At 41.5% G+C, this 20,927-nt stretch overlaps 1 protein-coding gene and 1 non-coding gene across 3 annotated transcripts in view; both read right to left on the reverse strand.

Annotated features, from left to right (window-relative positions):
• LOC121544332 (CDAN1-interacting nuclease 1-like) overlaps positions 1-15,064 on the reverse strand; it is an 80,396-nt gene extending 65,332 nt beyond the window's left edge. For both annotated transcript variants that reach the window (XR_005996087.1, XR_005996086.1), the window contains exon 1: positions 15,015-15,064. The gene's annotated coding sequence lies outside the window, so the exon portion shown is untranslated. The remainder of the gene's footprint in view (positions 1-15,014) is intronic.
• Positions 15,065-16,496: 1,432 nt separating this feature from the next.
• trnav-uac lies at positions 16,497-16,572 on the reverse strand. The gene has a single exon. It is a non-coding gene; the product is annotated as a tRNA-Val (tRNA).
• Positions 16,573-20,927: the final 4,355 nt, after the last annotated feature.

Genomic DNA, 20,927 nt, shown 5'->3' on the forward strand with positions numbered 1-20,927 from the left:
TGGAAAGTTATTAAGACTCCAATATGTATGTGTGCACCCATTCAATGTATCCTAATGCAGGCTTAGATTAATGATCCTATTCTAGATAAGGGGTGTATGGCGACAGGAGATAACAGTAACAAGGCACATTAGTTTACTATATTCCCTCACATTGCATGCATCAGTGTGTATCTAGTAAACAAATCAACAAACGCTAACAAACAGGATAAGGTATATCAGACGAGGAGGAGTTTACAGTGGGGAAAAAAAGTATTTAGTCAGCCACCAATTGTGCAAGTTCTCCCACTTAAAAAGATGAGAGAGGCCTGTAATTTCCATCATAGGTACACGTCAACTATGACAGACAAAATGAGGAAAAAAAATCCAGAAAATCACATTGTATGATTTTTAATGAATTTATTTGCAAATTATGGTGGAAAATAAGTATTTGGTCAATAACAAAAGTTTCTCAATACTTTGTTATATACCCTTTGTTGGCAATGACACAGGTCAAACGTTTTCTGTAAGTCTTCACAAGGTTTTCACACACTGTTGCTGGTATTTTGGCCCATTCGTCCATGCAGATCTCCTCTAGAGCAGTGATGTTTTGGGGCTGTCGCTGGGCAACACGGACTTTCAACTCCCTCCAAAGATTTTCTATGGGGTTGAGATCTGGAGACTGGCTAGGCCATTCCAGGACCTTGAAATGCTTCTTACGAAGCCACTCCTTCGTTGCCGGGCGGTGTGTTTGGGATCATTGTCATACTGAAAGACCCAGCCACGTTTCATCTTCAATGCCCTTGCTGATGGAAGGAGGTTTTCACTCAAAATCTCACCATACATGGCCCCATTCATTCTTTCCTTTACACGAATCAGTCGTCCTGGTCCCTTTGCAGAAAAACAGCCCCAAAGCATGATGTTTCCACCCCCCATGCTTCACAGTAGGTATGGTGTTCTTTGGATGCAACTCAGCATTCTTTGTCCTCCAAACACGACGAGTTGAGTTTTTACCAAAAGTTCTATTTTGGTTTCATCTGACCATATGACATTCTCCCAATCCTCTTCTGGATCATCCAAATGCACTCTAGCACGGGCCTGGACATGTACTGGCTTAAGCAGGGGGACACGTCTGGCACTGCAGGATTTAAGTCCCTGGCGGCGTAGTGTGTTACTGATGGTAGGCTTTGTTACTTTGGTCCCAGCTCTCTGCAGGTCATTCACTAGGTCCCCCCGTGTGGTTCTGGGATTTTTGCTCACCGTTCTTGTGATCATTTTGACCCCACGGGGTGAGATCTTGCGTGGAGCCCCAGATCGAGGGAGATTATCAGTGGTCTTGTATGCCTTCCATTTCCTAATAATTGCTCCCACAGTTGATTTCTTCAAACCAAGCTGCTTACCTATTGCAGATTCAGTCTTCCCAGCCTGGTGCAGGTCTACAATTTTGTTTCTGGTGTCCTTTGACAGCTCTTTGGTCTTGGCCATAGTGGAGTTTGGAGTGTGACTGTTTGAGCTTGTGGGCAGGTGTCTTTTATACTGATAACAAGTTCAAACAGGTGCCATTAATACAGGTAACGAGTGGAGGACAGAGGAGCCTCTTAAAGAAGAAGTTACAGGTCTGTGAGAGCCAGAAATCTTGCTTGTTTGTAGGTGACCAAATACTTATTTTCCACCATAATTTGCAAATAAATTCATTAAAAATCCTACAATGTGATTTTCTGGAATTTTTTTCCTCAATTTGTCTGTCATAGTTGACGTGTACCTATGATGAAAATTACAGGCCTCTCTCATCTTTTTAAGTGGGAGAACTTGCACAATTGGTGGCTGACTAAATACTTTTTTTCCCCACTGTATCTGCAGATCAAATGAATTCTTTCCAATGGAGGAGCTGGGGTCAATCACAATGTCCAGTGCCTAGGATGACCTACCCTCCCCTGATTACATCTGTAAATACTCAGGCAGATGAAGATGTGTTACTTCACGCCTTGCTAAGTACATAGAGATTCAACTGAACTCCCCACTGCCTCTTCTCAGTTTATCATGTCATGATGATTCTCAGGAGTGAATACACAGTCTGACTAACAGATACTATGGACTGGGATATCATCCTGATACTGATGCTATGTCAATCTGAAGAGTTAACCCTTGCATTGTTAGTGAAGTGAGAGAGCCAGTGACCCAGACACTAACCAACTGAGTCAACATTTGGTCAGACTTGCTGCAGCAGACATTTGGGTGGTATTATGACTATAGTATATAGCCAATATGATAACAGCAATTAAATATATATAAAATAATGGGTAACACTTTACTTGACACCCAGCGTCATAACACATTATGGCACGGTCGTAACCATATCATAATATGTCATAACAGCTAACATAACTTGTTAGAAACTGTCATAATATTGTCATAACACTGTCATGACCCATATATTTACACCTGTTGTGACATGTAGGCTATTGCGTTATTTTATGGCTGGTTATGACACCTACATAAGAATGTCGAAACCCACATTTATTCAAATGTATTTCTTCTCTGCCAAGAAGTTTCATTTCGTTGGAAAGTTTGTTTCTTAAGTCCTTTGTTGTAATGAATTCTTCAGTCATGTTTTTTTTAATATTCTAAATAACTTGTTGAAAATACACTTTGGCACTGTCATAAAGCACTATGACTATCCTGTGCCACTTTACTTGGACTATGAAAATGCACTTCATGACACTGTCAAGAAGCATTATGACCATCATAATCATATAAGCCATGCCCTTATGTCAGTCATCAGTCAAAAAGAGGGTGTCTTGTCCTGCTCCTGAAATTTGCTCCAGCATTCATCCCAGTCATCAGCAACAAAGCATTGGGGTAGTGGGTTCGATTGCCACGGGGGGCCAGTATGAAGAATATAGAAAATATAATGTATGCACTCACTAACTGTAAGTCGCTCTGGATAAGAGCGTCTGCTAAATGACTAAAATGTAAATGTAGGTGCATGTCTGACATCAATGTGTGCACAATTACAATGATAATTTAATATGGTCAATTTCAGAACATTTTATATAAACATACTGTTGACAAGTAGGCTATGTAACGGAATGTTTTGCCTTGTGTGGTAGGTTGTGGGTTTTGACACTTATGTAGGTGTCATAAGGAAACACTATCACCACCGATAAATCTACAATAATCGAGAATTTCAACAAGCATTTTGCTACAGCTGGCCATGCTTTCCATCTGGCTACCACTAACCCGGCCACCAACTCTGCACCCTCTGCTGCAACTTGCCCATGCCCCCCCCGCTTCTCCTTCACACAAATTCAGACAGCTGATGTTTTGAAAGCGCTGCAAAATCTGGACCCCTACAAATCAGCTGGGCTAGACAATCTGGACCCTTTCTTTCTAAAACTAGCCGCGAAATTGTCGCTACCCCTATTACTAGTCTGTTCAACCTCTCTTTCATAACGTCTGAGATCCCCAGAGATTGGAAAGCTGCCGCGGTCATCCCCCTCTTCAAAGGGGGTGACACTCTAGATCCAAATTGCTACAGACCTATATCCATCCTGCCCTGCCTTTCGAAAGTATTCGAAAGCCAAGTTAACAAACAGATAATTGACCATTCGAATACCACCGTACCTTCTCCGCTATGCAATCCGGTTTCCGAGCTGGTCACGGGTGCACTTCAGCCACGCTCAAGGTCCTAAACGATATTATAACCGCGATTGATAATAGACAGTACTGTGCAGCCGTCTTCATCGACCTGGCCAAGGCTTTCGACTCTGTCAACCACCGCATTCTTATTGGCAGACTAAATAGCCTTGGTTTCTCAAATGACTGCCTCGCCTGGTTCACCAACTACTTCTCAGATAGAGTTCAGTGTGTCAAATCGGAGGGCCTGTTGTCTGGACCTATGGCAGTCTCTATGGGGGTGCCACAGGGTTCAATTCTTGGGCCGACACTTTTCTCCGTGTATATCAATGATGTCGCTCTTGCTGCTGGTGACTCTCAGATCCACCTCTACGCAGACGACACAATTTTGTATACATCTGGCCCTTCATTGGACACTGTGTTAACAAACCTCCAAACGAGCTTCAATGCCATACAACAATCCTTCAGTAGCCTCCAACTGCTCTTAAACACTAGTAAAACTAAATGCATGCTTTTCAATCGAACGCTGCTGGCACCCGCCCACCCGACTAGAATCACCACTCTCGACGGGTCTGACCTAGAGTATGTGGACAACTACAAATACCTAGGTGTCTGGTTAGACTGTAAACTCAACTTCCAGACTCACATAAAGAATCTCCAATCCAAAGTTAAATCTAGAATTGGCTTCCTATTTCGCAACAAAGCCTCCTTCACTCATGCTGCCAAACATGCCCTCGTAAAACTGACTATCCTACCGATCCTTGACTTCGGCGATGTCATTTACAAAATAGCCTCCAACACTCTACTCAGCAAATTGGATGTAGTCTATCACAGTGCCATCCGTTTTGTCTCCAAAGCCCCATACACTACCCACCACTGTGACCTGTACGCTCTTGTTGGCTGGTCCTCACTACATGTTCGTCGTCAAACCCACTGGCTCCAGGCCATCTATAAATCACTGCTAGGCAAATCCCCGCCTTATCTTAGCTCATTGGTCACCATAGCAGCACCCACCCGTAGTCTGCGCTCCAGCAGGTATATCTCACTGGTCATTCCCAAAGCCAACACCTCCTTTGGCCGCCATTCCTTCCAGTTCTCTGCTGCCAATGACTGGAACGAATTGCAAAAATCTCTGAAGCTGGAGACTCTTATCTCCCTCAATAACTTTAAGCATCAGTTGTCAGAGCACCTTACCGATCACTGCACCTGTACACAGCCCATCTGAAATTAGCCCACCCAACTACCTCATCCCTATATTGTTATTTATTTTGCTCATTTGCACCCCAGTATCTCTATTTGCACATAATCTCTTGCACATCTAGCATTCCAGTGTTAATACTATTGTAATTATTCTGCACTATAGCCTATTTATTGCCTTACCTCCATAACTTGCTACATTTGCACACACTGTATATATATTTTCTGTTGTATTTCTGACTTTATGTTTTTTACCCCATATGTAACTCTGTGTTGTTGTTTTATTGCACTACTATGCTTTATCTTGGCCAGGTCGCAGTTGTAAATGAGAACCTGTTCTCAACTGGCTTACCTGGTTAAATAAAGGTGAAATAAAAAAAATAAAAAAATAATAATAACCAGCCATAAAATAATGCAATATATGTCACAACAGGTGTAAATATATGCGTCACGACAGTGTTATGATCATATTATGACAGGTTAAGACACATTATGTCAGCTATTACGACATTATGCCATGGTTATGACCGTGTCATGTGTTATGATGCTGGGTGTCAAGTAAAGTGTTACCAAATAATGCATATATGATTTATATGATCTAGTTTGGCCTATTCATTACTATCTTAAAATCGTTAGCAACTTGAGTGTCTTAGGAAAAACCTGTCATCATGAAGTTGCAAAGGGTCAAAATTGCCACAGACACAATGACCTCTCTAACAAAAAAAGGAAAACAGAATCCAATCCTTCCCCACGGCCTTGAATTGTGAACATGGAAAGACAGAAGGTTAGGAAACAGAAGAGTGGTTAGGGAATCATTCTCTCTCTGTGTAATTACCCTTACCCAGCCCCAAAACCCTAGACAGCCACATTAATATGCATGGAGCCTAAAATAGTAGGGCTCCAGATTTGATTAAAACAATTAGGTGGTTCACTTTGTTACTACGCTGGTAGGACTGTCTGTTCACTTCTAGAATTCACCATGGGATATGTTACACAGCCATGTGTTTAACACTTTAAGCCTATACGTTGTAAGAGATTGAAGAGTATATTGGATTGTATATAACAAATTGAGTCCGTGTACACGTATACTGTTTCTTGTTGGCATATGTTTTCAATGCTGTAGGGTCCCCCAACCCCCTCGAGGATTAAACTAGTCCCACCCGGTTTCTCTTATGAAATCATTTTAATGTGAATAGCATTCCTTTTTTACTCCATTATTTCACTATAGTTTGATATCACATGTAGTTGTCCAAAAATGCACCATCATATTTCATCACTGAAGAGGCAAAACTGCTTTTTAATCATAAACAATAAAAACGACCAACGGTGAATAGATTACCCCCAGATTGTCTCACTAGCTAATTAATTGAGGGGCTATACTACAAGCTATCAATTAAATTTCAGAATCTTCCTATTTACAAATAATTAATTATAAACAATAGCAGTAATTTCCCTAATGAAAGCCACCTGGCTAATGGCGTGGGTATCATATGCTTCGACAGTACTTAGCATTTGGAGGATCTATATGTCGAGAGTGGTGTGTGTTGTGACTCTTCAGGGCATGAAGCTCACTGAGGCATAGCACATTTCCTACTAATGACTCCGACATTTGGGGGGTGAAAACGAAAAGGAAAGTCAGTATGAGTGGTGTCAGCATTTTAATGGTTGAGTTTATCCAGGTCTGATTAAGCTACTGTACCTTTATCTGCAGTGCAGTTGGTCTAGCTAAGTGTTGATATTACGACCTCTCAGTGATATGGCCGAGAGTGGAATGGCTAGAAATAATTAACAACCCATTATCTAATACGGATATTATAAATATTTAGTTATCCCTGTGAAAATAGATTGAATATATGAGTAAAAGCATTATTTTTACATGTAATTTCAAACACATTATCTTTCCCTTAAATTATATATTTTGCACTGAAAGAAATATAGCTGGATGTGCTTTGGTTAAATACTCTGCATATGCAAATCCCTCTAATGACACATGCTGAGGCCTAACATATGTTTCTTACCAAAGTCTACCATCATCAGCAAGACAGAATCAAGGGGGGAAATGTAGTCCTTAATGTATAACTGTGATACATTTCCACAAAACACATAAACAAACATATCTCCCTGTGATGGCGTTCCAAACAAATAGTTGTTTAATGAACAAAAATGTTTACCATTAAAATTGTTTTTCTTCATTACAATTGCCCTATCTAGAATGGAAATGTGCATGTAAAGAATCATGACACCAACTTAACCTAAATCTAATTTTGATGTACATTTTCTTGTGAAGATATCTTCAAGGTTACCACATACACACATAAATCACCATTGTGGTTACATTGTGGCAAATGCTCCTTAAAAGCAATGAAGAGCAATGAACACAGACCTAGCCTATATTGAAAAACAACCTAGAGACAAGTGAAATATTTAATTGACAGGAGAACAATCTAATTATAATCTGTGGCTTCAGAGTGATTCAGATTGGAACCACCAGGAATGAACCACAACTCCCATCAGCACCAGGGAGGATCAAACTACAGACAGGATCTCTACCCCTCCCTCCGAGGAAGCCATAGCCCACTGCAGCTCCCTGCGGAGTAGTGTGACTGTGTGGACAGAGATGGCTTTAAAAGAAGCACACAACAGGGTTTCTCTCTAGAGGGGGAGTATATTACCCCACTCACTTTAATATTATCATATTTTAAATCAAGTGTCTTCAGAGGTGTCCAAGATGTCAGGGCTTTCATGTAACTGTGGTAAGAATAGTGTCCCATAAGACCATCACAGACATAATTTATGAATAATCATGAAAGGTAGCGGCCTCTCCATGTGTGTTTCGTGACAAACTACGTTCTAGCTATTATGGTGCGTTGCTATAGTTACAGCGCAATTATTATCATTGCCGTCTCTGAAAACTCGTGGTTATCCATCATGTAAAGCAAGGGTCATCCGGTCTGGCAAGAAAACAAATTACGCTGACCAACTGCCTGCCTACTCCCTCAAGCCCGTCTACGCCACCATTCGGGGCAATTTGTTCCGTTCTCCTTTTTGCAATTGATCCCAGTATGCAAACAGATCCTGGGGCTACAGTCCCCAGCATAGCTACCCAGCTGTACTGTACACTGCACTACATTGGTCTTCCCCCATGTGTGTCCTGTGTGTTGTTTATCATTTTTGAAAGGCATGCCCATTTTTATTGGAGACATTTGTCAGAGTTTGCTATGGAAATCAGTTAATTTTGTCCACTTTCATTTATTTTTCATTTCCTAATGTTTACTTAATTCCACAATGAAAATGAACTAGTGTCCTTCTATCATTGACAACACATTCTGGCGATTGGCAGCAGCTTATTGGAGTACTCTTTAGCCCAATGAGGCGATACATTACAATTTGGGGAGCTTGCTGTGGCCAGAGTAGGACATATCTGTGAGGAAGCATATTATTCCTCCGCTTCCTAATCAACAAATTGATCACATCTATTATTCATGAGTTCCTCAACCTGGCATCAAGTTGTAAACTCCACAGTCTCACTACTCCTCTTCCTTCCCTCGTTTCCTCCCTCCATTCTTCCTGACTACATAAACATGTCCAGTTCTGTGATTAGTCCTCCCAACCAGCGACCACATCCCAGCCTGCTCCAGACAGCACTCCTATTGGCTGGGGGGGTTTTCACCCATAAGCCCTAGCTGCCAGCTTGTGTTTTGGTCTGAGCTGAGAGCCAGAGGCATGTGGAGTGGTCATCCAGGACAGGGGAGGCTGCTAGGCTAGCCCTCACTACTGGCCTGTCTTGCAGCCTCTGGGCCAGACCCAGCCCTGGCTAATGTCATCGCCACATCCAGGCTCAGACACCCCCAGTTAAAAGCCTGTGGTAGGACACATTCTTGGGGTACAATGAAAATACTATTCGTATTAACAAAATAATTGTACAATGAAATCTAGCCTAAATATACTACATTTTACAGTAAAAGTGAAAGGAAAGATGTGATTCTAAGTTCTTCCAAGTGTTAGTTTTCTGAGATATTTAGCAACAAATGTTTTCGTTTTTCTGTTGCTATGTGTGGACTATTCTCTTCCTAGATATGCAGTAGTTTAATTAGCTAGCCTAGTCTCAAGAGTCTCCAAAAGTTTGAAGTGAAAATCGCCCACAGAGCTCTCAACAATGACTTCAATACATTAAATAAACAGTATAAAGACATGGCACATCTTTTGCAAAATAAACTTTAAACTGAAAATAGGGCAAAAAATGTAAAAGGAAATAAACAGGACAACTTGTCAACAATTTGACCAAAACAACATGATTTTCTATCCTCTTTGTGCAAAGCTGAAAATGTTCAAATCAGTGCAGGCACAGAAATTAGTTAAAGAATAACGCAACATCCTTGGGATTAACTGCCGTGTAATAGAGAGAGAAACACCATAGCCGCAATAAATAATCAATGAGCAAGTCCCACAGCTTCCTCCCCAGCCTGAATATTACCATCAAAAACAAAGTGTCTCTAGCCAATAAATCACCATATCAATGGCACATGCCACAACAACGCTGGCCTCCGCTTTCCTCCCCAGATCACGCTAGATAAACCCCAAATAACAGAGAAATTAACAAATGCTTGACATTTGCTCAACATCCATTATTCTGACACTTCTTCAGAATTTCAAAAGGCTGAACGCATGCTTAATCAACATTCATATTCCCCCAGCACCATATTGCAGCCCGCCTCACTGCTGATAAAAACGGCACATTAGGGCCTGATTCGAAAACGTTCAGGGACTCCGGGCCAGGGAACTACTGTGTGTGTGCAAAAGCATCTGCCCCATTCTTTTCCCCCACATCACACACCCATCCACACCCTTCTCAAACTCAGAGGAGCCATGCAGAATGAGCTGAACGGAGTGTTAAAGAGGGGAGTAATCATTACATCCAAATTCATTCATAAGGTAGCACAGAGGGCCGGAGGAGTCTACCCCCCCCCACACACTCCCTCCCCCTGGGGACAAAGAGAGCAGAGGGACAGTGGTCCCCTCTGGACTGGGGGAAGCCAGGCGAGGCCTCAGAGCAGCAGCCCATCATTTCCAATTCTAATATGTGGTTGAGAGAAAGGCCTGATGTCACATTGGCTGTGTTGAGCCCTCTCCCGCCCCCACGCTGCTGCCTCCCTGGTTCTCATTGTGGCTGGGGCCCAGGCAGCCAGACACTAGGCAGGAACAGGGACAGCCCCGCCCGGGAAGGAGGAGGGGGTGACGGGGGGTCATTTGCATGTCCCTTCACTGTGGGGGGGGGGGGGGGTAAAAAGTGACAGCACTGTGTCCAATTCTTTTCCCCTCAGAACAGCCCGGGCTCTGCAGGAGAGGCCATGCTGACAGATGACTCCCAACATCTGTGTTATGCAGGCGATACAGCCGAGGGATAGCGGCCGGCGCATCCCTACCTTTCTCTATCTTTCTCTTTTGCTCCCTCCCTACTCATATCCCAGCAGAAAGACTGACAGACGCCCTGTGGAAATTACCTTGAAATAGCCTATCACAATCATTATCGTTTGGGATTTTGATCCTCTTCCCATTGAGTCTCCTATGAAAAGCAATGACTGCTAAATACTATTGTGCTTAAAAACATTGCATTAGAACCGTGAAATATATTTTCCAATTAATTGCGCTGTATTGAAAAGTCAGGTCAAACGTGCATTTTCTGCATTTATTTTTACCATATGATATAGCATAAACGTGCGTTTCCAGCCATCACTCACAAAATAAAATATTTATGAAATAGGCTACTCTATCCATGTTTGTGACATAGGCCTACATCACCAGTTCCATATTAAGATTAAGATAACTTTATTCACAGTCAATAGTTCCTGCATCTAGCTTGTCATCATCTGCAGTGAGAAGGTTCTGTTATTAACATGACAGTCATGAAACCACTGATTGTAAAGTAGCCTAGTCATTATACTAGCAACTTGTATCTCCATCCTGAACTGTGCAGTATTGTGATACAGGTTTTAGAGTGATACCTGTCCCTCTGCCTACCTGTTCCCTATTCCTGCCACCCCCCTGTATGGGCCAGTCCACCATCACCCACCCACCTGGCCAGTATTTACGCAGTGGCAGGGCTCCCACACAGTCGGGGGGGGGATGTTGCCTGCCTGCATGTCTGCCTGCCGTGCCTGAGCGCATGCTAAGAGATGATGGATGGCCTAGTCGATATGTTATGTCTTGAGAGCCTGATTTCCTGCCAGTCAAATCATTAACCCTCCAGAGCCAGGCTCAGCTGATTGGACAAGCAGAATAATTGTGCAGGCTGTGAAAACACTGCTGCCGTGCCTGTCTGTCAGGCCCGGTGACAAGACTCAGGGTTTTTAAAGAGCAGGGGCCTCCCCGTGATCGGTTACGCCAAAGTAAATAATAACAATAACTGCTAAGACTAAACAAAAGAGCCAACACTGCTGGGAGGACCAGCCATACAGAATTATTGGAATGAAAACGTTTCTGTTTTCTTTTAATTATCACCCCCGAAAAACGGTTCTTATTGGAAGGATACTGGTAGTTAGAGGTTTGGTTGAGAAACAGAAACACTAACGTAAAAGATCACATTCAGAACCTAAATAAACATTACAAAGATGTATTCTAATACGGACAAAAAGGTAGTACATATGTAGCTGAAACACACATTGCACATAACATATTCTCTAAAATGCTGACACTGAGAACAAAGGTAGGTAGGCTGTGTCCCACCCTTGGGGACCCCGGTACCTTCTTCTGGCGGTGATTAGGGCACAATGCTTGTAGGAAGCTCCAAATTCATTCGACTTTGTAAGTGACCTCGGCAGAATCTAGTGGTGTCCTGGTGGCCTTGGGGGATTACATGTGTTACATTCAATAAAGAACGGCCCCTCAGTGTCAAGGAGAAACGCAAACACAGCCATTAACCTCCTCTTATATTTCTGAACATGCAGCCAGCTACATAAGTGGACCAGAGGAGACGCTGGCTGACGTAATGAAATTCAATGCAGAAACATTGAACAGTACTGTCTATAGATGATTTCTTACTGAGGCTGAATTTAATAGGACATTATGGACACAATATTTTGCATTAAATTGATACTTTTTTGCCATTCATTTTATAGCCTACATAATGGAAGACACATATTGCTTAATTAATTCAAACAACCAGCGCAAAAAATATTAGTTTAAACTTATATAAATAACTAAATGAAAGCATGTAAACAGCACATTTTCATTGTATTGATATTTTCTCAATAAGCATGTTCTTTAGCAAAATATTGGCTATTGACCTTGGCTGGACAGACAGTACACTGCCTACTGGTGTGGGAGTCAACAGCATGTTATGTTGCAGAGGCAGGACCTCTACAGTAATTTAAAGAGCCACTGAACACACCGATTGGCACGTGTGGTTTTCTGTTGCTCATTAGAAAGTCTTGGAGGTGTGTTTCCTGACCAAAATCGGTGTTTGATTAATGATATTTGTCCCCCATGAGACACTGTAGACCCGGAAGCATATTTCACTTCCTCAAAATCCCCAGAATGAATCTAAGATAACTCAAATGTCACGTTCGTTGAAGGACGGACCAAGGCGCAGCGTGATATGCATACATGTTTATTATAACGAATAAACACAACGACAAAACAACAAACTAAACGAACCGTGAAGTCCAAGGTAGACACAAACAACATACCTTACACGGAACAAGATCCCACAACCCACTAGTGCCAATAGGCTGCCTAAGTATGGTCCCCAATCAGAGACAACGAGCTACAGTTGCCTCTGATTGGGAACCACACCGGCCAACATAGATCTACACATAATAGAACTACAACATAGAATATATATAACAAAGGATATACACACCCTGACTCAACATATAAGAGTCCCCTGAGTCAGGGCGTGACATCAAGAAATCTGTAATAAATGTTGACGTTTTTGCCGAGGGTTTTTTAGTTGCATAATTTGACATCCAACTAAGGTGTTTGGTGCAGTATTTCTGAAGTAAAGAAATGTGTGACGTGTTGTCTTATGTAAACAAAGTCGGGCTGCTGGGCAGATCTGTCTCACTGCGCTCTATCCAATAGCATAGACAATCACCGCAGCTGTTCACCCAATGTTAGTTGGCAAATATACATCGTCAAATCAAAAGCCAACTTTCATTTACCCATTGTGACGCACAGATGTTCCAAAATCTGTTTTAGACGAGACTGACTTTAAGACCAAAATGGTCCTATTTACACTTTGAAGTCAATTTTGACACTAGAATAAGTGTTTGTGACTCATATCGACGCCACATAGGCCCTTTTAAAAGGGATTTATTGCTTTTTAAAGGCAGTCGCTCTTTAAATATAGCAGCATCGATAGGCTAATAGAGTTTTCAAACTTATAGAATCTCTGCTAATATCTTTCTCAACAGTGGCCATGGGTAATAGCGGAGTCAACGGGACGAGATTTGGAAGGATTGCCTCGCGAGACTAGTAGCGTACGCAGGTAACAACACCTGAGTAAAAGCACCCAACAGCCTCCAGCTACAAAATTATGCAGAGATCGCCACTAGCTCTCGAGAACCCAAGGGGGCTGACAGCTTTCCCTTCTTGGGTTGTCAGCTGAAGGTATGGACTACAGCTGGCTCCATGTGAACTACAATCCCGACACTGTTTTAACAATTAGAAACATTAATAGTCCTCGCTTGCAATACGGTTTTGGAAACCTTTGGAACTTAACTTTTATACCAGCGATAAGAATCTTTCAAATTCAAAAGATACACTTACTGTACACTGTTTAGCAAAGTTTCACCCGGCTGTAAGACAGCCTCCAGCCGAGGTACGACATCCTCTCACCTTGCGCTCCCATTTCCATTGGACCATTCCATTCCACATTTCCGTCCAGAAGCAGGTGTTACTAAAAACACAGCCAGGTGCAACTTTGCTAAAGTGTAGGCCTAAGTGTATCTTTTGTTTTGAAAATGTTTCTCTCTCATATGAAAGTTAAGTTCCAAGTGTTTCCAAAACCGTATCACGTGCGAGGTGTAGGCTATTTGCATTTAGAAAGAGCATTTGGGCAGCATTGGGGCATTTCCCTCACAAGGCAAAAGGGGACATGCAATGACCCAATGTAATACAATGGAATTGGGGTCATGATAAGAGTTAGGATACACACAGGTGTTCAGAGCAAAATCGGTGTTTGATTGATAGACACTAACTACCTTTAGCGCTTATTCACAATAGTATCTTCTGGCCTGGTGAGTTTTGTTAAGAGCCCTGATGCGTTAAAACGCATCGCTTGCGGTCCGTTTTGGAAACATAAGGAATGCATCTTTTATATCAGCGAGAAATAATTTTCAAAAAACCTACCTTCAAATGAATTTATATGTTACAGTGCTTGTTTGCAGAAGACAGAGGCGGCCACCTGTGTTAATTAGCTATCTAGCTTGCTCTGAACACCTGTGTGTAAGCATACCTGGGGAGGAAGTGTAGTTAACTGGAGGCACACACAGCTATGGATCTGTGCAAAACGGCTACAGTAACTGTAGCCTTTTTATTTACATTTTACATTTTAGTTATTTAGTAGACGCTCTTATCCAGAGCGACTTACAGTTAGTGAGTGCATAAATTTTCATACTGTTACCCGGTGGGAATCGAACCCACAATCCTGGCGTTGCAAGCGCCATGCTCTACCAACTGAGCTTCACTGGACTATTTGAAAGATTATTTCATGCTGATATGAATGGGGCATTTCATCATGTTTCAAAAACCGTTTAACAAGTGATTATTGCTTCTAAACGTTAAAACAATGTCGGAATTGTAGTTTACACACAGCTAACCACTGAAGACCCTACGGAAAAGGGTTTTCGAAATCTAGGGCTAGGATAACCTCATGCAGTAGGACAAGACGCATAAATGACATAGCAAAAGCTGATGACAATATCAATAAGGTGAACTATTCGAAGACTGAAACATGCATTATGAAGCATCATCACTCACATCTCCTTGTATTCTGCTCGAAACACTCTTTTTTTAAATATATATATATGCGTGTCTAAACAACGTTGTTGTGATATCAGCTGTGAAATTGTTTGCTAGCGTGTTAACTTTTTAGCTAACTATCTTGTTCAGCGTATCAAACTCTTTGAATTCGGTCGCATAAACGATAGTAAATAGTCCGGTAATTTAACAATAGCCACTGCATTGACAAGAACAATGTTATTTACCATAAATGCAAAGAGCACGAGACACTTCCTGGTTTGTTCCCGCAAGAAAGTTGAAGCGCGTATGTAAGTATGAAAAGCGCTCCGATTGGTCTATATGGCAGGAGCTGAGTATAGCGGTAAGGGATAGGCTCACAGACAGCAGCATCAGAACAGCATCGATACAGTTTTTTCTCTCGGCGTTACTGTGATTCATTACCAATAACAGCAATATCAAACCTAAAAGATTTGGATATCTTTCTTTGGCACATTTGGAAAATGTCACCAGTCATATCATAGCGATGCATTTTCATAGGTAGGGTATGCATACAGTTGGACAAATTATGCTGCATTCAAGACCAGTGCATGGTACTCTTTTTCATTATAGTAGCCTAAAAATAGCCCTTCAGCAAAATACTAAATGCATTTCTGATGAATGTTTTGTTGATAGCCTACAGTAGCTGCATGGAAAGGGAGAGCACACTTTAAAAAATATATAAAAACTACTGAACAATACATTCACTTTGAATGTTTTTCACAGAAATGACAACCTGATTCATTTGACATATTTATGATTAACTGTAAATATAAAATGATAGATTACAAAACTGATATGCCTATTATAAACTTGTGTCTGTTTTTTCCACTCAATCATATATCAACACCTTCCAAAACCCTGAAATCCTCTTTTTGCTGCCAAACAATATTTTAAAGGGATTTGGTATTAAAGAGGGAAGACCTGGATGTTCTTTTAGACATTAATACAAAGTGGCTTCTTTTTAACTCCGAACCTCAGTGACATCCCAAGATGCCCCTTGCCACTGACTCCAAATCAGTTTCCATATGGAGCAGTTTAGAAAACGTTGCTCTTTAAAAGTAGTCGTTGGTCAGGGCACACTTTGGCTCTTATGAAGTCTGAAAGGAAAGTGTAACAAGTTACAGTAGGTAGCCTACTATGGGGCAGGAAGGCATCATTTATTGATGTTTTTATATCTCCTTTCATTTGAGCTCTTGATAGTTTATACTCCAAGTGCCCGTGGCAGGAACACTTATACAGGATTGTGGATAATGGTAGAAGATTTGTAAAAGCGGGGTTATTGAGCTTAGTGCATAAGTGTGTGCCTCAAGTGAAATACCCCTCATTATTTGGTGGCATAGGCCTACACAAAGAGTAAAGTATTTAGACTTGTATTTTACTGTAAATATACTCAGTGTAATATATGAGTACAGAGTACCATGTGTTTGATACCATTCCATTGACTCCATTCCAGCCATTATTATGAGCCGTCCTCCCCTCAGCAGCCTCCACTGGTACAGACATGATTTATGAAAAAAATGTCAGAAGCTGAACTGAATCTAGTGAAATTGTATTTGACTATGTTGTATGATGCAGGTATTGAGTGCTCTCTTTTTAAGTTCTACTGTGTCATACATTTACATTTTAGTCATTTAGCAGACGCTCTTATCCAGAGCGACTTACAGTTAGAGTGCATACATTTTCATACTGGCCCCCCGTGGGAATCGAACCCACAACCCTGCCGTTGTAAACACCATGCTCTACCAACTGAGCTACATGAGGGGCTCATTTCCTGACAGATCAATATATTTTTTACAATGGTCTTATTGTATAGGCCTAATTACTCTCTGAGCAGTGCTAAACCACAGTCTGGACTAATAGAATGTCTCTCTCTCACACACACACACACACACACACACACACACACTTCATTTACAGATGGAAGGAAAGCCGGCTACAGCAGTATAACCAAGTAATTTCTATGGTGAGTTTGACTATTTATTTATTTTTGTACAATAGGCCAACGATAGATTTTTAGTTACCCTAGAATGGTATGGAGCTTAAAAGTTAATAAAACATGAATAAAACATAAAACATCTCTAAATCACAATAAATGATAAAAGAAAACAAATTGATATGCCTATTTTTCTTTGATATTGTATTGTCTCCAATTCTTTGATTATATCTATACTTTTGTCATAATGTGTCATTTTTTATCATAACATCACAACACCACCAGCACATGACAGTAGTACATTGTATGAATGAACATGGTTTTCCCTTTATGGCGAACACAAAGGTGTCGCGGGCCAGCCAGACTCACTGTGACCTGACCTGCGGTGTATCAAAATAAAGCTGTATTGTTGTGGGGCAGTGTAGTATGATGGCTGTGATGAGCCCAGGTCCGGGGGTTGTGTGCACCAGCCTGGTCTCGGAGACTAAAAAGGCTCAGCGCACCGTGATGTGCTACAAAAGGGAGCAGTGTACTGGGATCAGTAGGAGGAGATAAAATCAGAGCCTCTGAGGCAGTCTCGTCTAATTGGTATAAAAGTCTGAGGTCAGGGGCGGCTGGAGCAGTTTACCCGTCTAGGTATCAAAGGATCAGGGTTTTTTGTCGGGGAGCGTTTGTAATAGGTAGCATAAAGGATCAATGTAATGTGATGGTATAAAAATATAAAAATCAGGAAGGGGTTGGGAAGGCAGCGTACTGTAATAGCTCCAAAGGCTGGGATCAGAGGTTGCAGGGGAGGTGGGGGGAGCACTGAGCAGTTCTGTGTGCTTGGATTCAAGTATGCGTGTGTGAGTCTGTGTGTTCATGTGTGTGCGTGTGTCTCTTTCTCTCTATCCAGTGAGAGCCATAGCAGGCTGCAAAGGTACTGTAGCTGGAAGAGGAAAGAGAGGAGCGAGGGATAGAGAGAAGAGAGAGGGGATGCGGGGAAGAAAGCAGAGGAGAGGAGTGCTTTGGAGGCGGCGTGTAAACAGGGCAGCGTTACACACAGTGCCGTTAACCAGCTGTGAAGCCTGCTCACAGTGGGAGATTAATTTACAAAGGATGTTTCCCTCTGATATCCAGGAGATGCTGCACTGATCTCTGCTCCACTGCTCTTGGCACACCATTGTAGTGCTAAGCACCATGCTACTAATGGTACTTATATACCTTAATGCCTGGTAAACATTTGCATTCTGCTATCAGCGGAGGGAGAGCATAGCTCTGTGTGTGTGTGTGTGTGGTGACAGAGAGAGACATGGAGATAGAGAAAGTAATCCTACTTTGTTATTGATTCTTTCAATTCATAACTCTTTAATCCTGAGGATTTGTGACCTTGATTCATTTCCCTTACACATCACGCTGTGTTTAAGGAAATTGCGCTCTCCCCACACTCTCCCCACATTGGACCTTACCATCTTCAATGATATCATATCACACCATACAACAAGGTACAATTTTGTAATAGAATACAAGCAGTCGTATTGTCATAATGTTTCATTTTTCCCCCAGTGTTTGCATATTCAGTGACTTCACTTCTCTCTACCACAGAATTGCTCTCCAATCATCAGGGAGTCTAGGTTCTCAGCTCTAAAAAATAACAGTTTAAATGTGAGGCAAGCCATAACCAGGAAATGCCTGTAGTATTAGCAAGGTATCGGATCTGTGCGTTTGGAAAAAACGTCACCCCTAACAGCATGACTGCCCCTGAAAATCCCACATCCATATTTTACATCAAGGAAGACAAGACGTGTATTTCTTTCATTTATTTTATTATCCTTTAATGAATTTGATTAAGGGGTAAGTCATTAAATGCAATTGTGCTCACAAAACTCTTCTCCTTGTAAATTGCTCTAAACAACATGTGTGGTGTGAACAAATTTAGTGCACTAATAGGGGATAGATAATATTTTGGGATTGTGTTTCACACTAAACGGCTGCACGCGGAAACAAAGGCTGTAGCCCAGGCTCATTAATCATAGTCAACGGGCTGCCCGGATGCAATTTGCATGACGGAGGTGGCGGCACATGCTGCAGTTGGGCCCAGGTTGCTGGATCTGCCTCGATTTGGCCAAACCGTTAACGTCACGTCAATCAAGGATAACCGAGTAAATACCCTGTCTGAGGAAAGGGTAGAGGGGCCCTGACACACACACGCACACACACAAGCACACACACATCGGCCCCCCAACTACAGATTTCAGCTAAACTCAAATTAAACTGACACAAGTCTTAAAATGAAACCAATAGAGTATGGATTTATTATCAACTGAGAAACTAAAATATATCATGCCTACTGAGTCTTTTTATATTGGAATAATGCTGTCTGCACTATATCTCAACTAACAGCACAATTCTTTTTTAAGTACAAATATCTACAGCAATTTGAGGGTATATTTTGTTCAATGAATACCATATGTATAGTCAGCTCAGTAAAATATGAATACAACTCAAGCTTGTAGCCATGCATATACCATAGAAAAATTGGAAATATTTAGTTTTTTACCCAGGGAAAATAAATCCCATCCAACCTTATTTTTTACTCTTTTGTCTTAATTTTTTTTAAATCTCCTTTGGATCTTTGTCAGTGTGAGCTTTACTGTTCTGGCCCTCACAAAGCCATTTTAACTTCAGATAATTGGGTTCAATTGCGATGCAGTGAGGTTCAAAATGAAACACATTTCCACAAAGCTCTAATCTCACCACTGGCTCCACTCACTGAATTCTAATTATCTCGTCATGAACTTTAAAAAAAGAGACAATGTTTAATGGCTTTTTAACTCCATAAGAACCGTTGGTGTGTATGTGTGTTTGCGTGTGTATGAGTGTGTGCTTTTTGTCCCCCGCTCAGGGAAAGTGTGGCGGAGGGGTTACACACACACACACACTGTGCGACGTGCGAATGCGGCTTGTGTCTGTGTGTCTGGTGTGCCTCTCTACCTCTGCAGCGAGGCTCATGCTGTGTTCTCTCTCCCACATTCCTAATATCCTGGAGGCATTTTTCTCATTATCAAATATTGTTTGATGTCTTTGTTTCTTGATGATTAACCGTGGTCACCAAACACTGGTCTGGATTGTTTAAAATTTAATTTCAGCTCTGAAGTGCCCGCAGAGCGGCTGGCTGGTGGGGACACACATATATTATGGATGTTATTTTTCATTGTTAAAATGCAAAATGACACATTCAAAAACACTGTGAATTCTCCTGGAAGATCATTAGAGTGGTGCTAATATTTTTTACTAGCAGCATTATTTTGCACAGATGCATGGTGGCGGTGTAGTAAATGAATCATCACTGTGTTGTTTACCATTAAAGATGGATGCAGGAAGATTCTTCAACCCTATTCTCAGGATCATTATTTTTTCCCATGTAAATGTTATTCATACTACAGATGGACTTACTATAAAAATATACAATTATTCCTTGTAGTTTGATTATGGTGAGTTATGTCTCCTGTTTCGTGTCAAAATATTAGACCTTGAATATGTCCACAGTATAAATTGTATGAATACCTACATACATATATATAGTGGTCATTTGAAAATGCGAGGGGGACAGATAGCTTGCTTAAAGGAATATATGATTCATGATATTATTGGCATTGTAAGCAAACAAATAGGGAAACAACACTCTGCTCTAATGTCAGCATGTCAAAACTATATTGAATAGTTGACATATCTCTGTATCCGGGGCTGAATAGCAGCTATTGTGTCTGTCTAATGACATTAGCCTCTGAATTTTGGAATGAAAGAGAAATGGCAGAAATCAACAGTACCATTATCTGCCATCTTATTTCAGCAAATTGCAAGAGCAGGGAGAGAGAAGAGAGACGGAGAGAGAGAGAAAGAGAAAGAGAGGGGGAGAGAGAGAGGATATATAGCAAGAGAGAGGAGGGAGAGAGAGGGGAAGAGAGAGAGAGAGGATAGAGAGAAAGAGAGAGAGAGGGAGAGAGGGAGAGGGAGAGGGAGAGAGAGAGAGAGAGAGAGAGAGAGAGAGAGAGGAGGAGAGGGCTCTTTAAATGAAAGGTTATGCTTTTCCCTGCGTGTTTGTATTGTCAATAACTGGAGAAGGCTGTCAAGAAAGTGGAGAGATAAAGGTCAATAACTCTGACAAATATGTTTGTATTTTTACACTCCCGCTGATAGCACGTTA

The sequence above is a fragment of the Coregonus clupeaformis genome, chromosome 29 (genome assembly GCF_020615455.1).
Source record: "Coregonus clupeaformis isolate EN_2021a chromosome 29, ASM2061545v1, whole genome shotgun sequence".
NCBI lineage: Eukaryota > Metazoa > Chordata > Actinopteri > Salmoniformes > Salmonidae > Coregonus > Coregonus clupeaformis.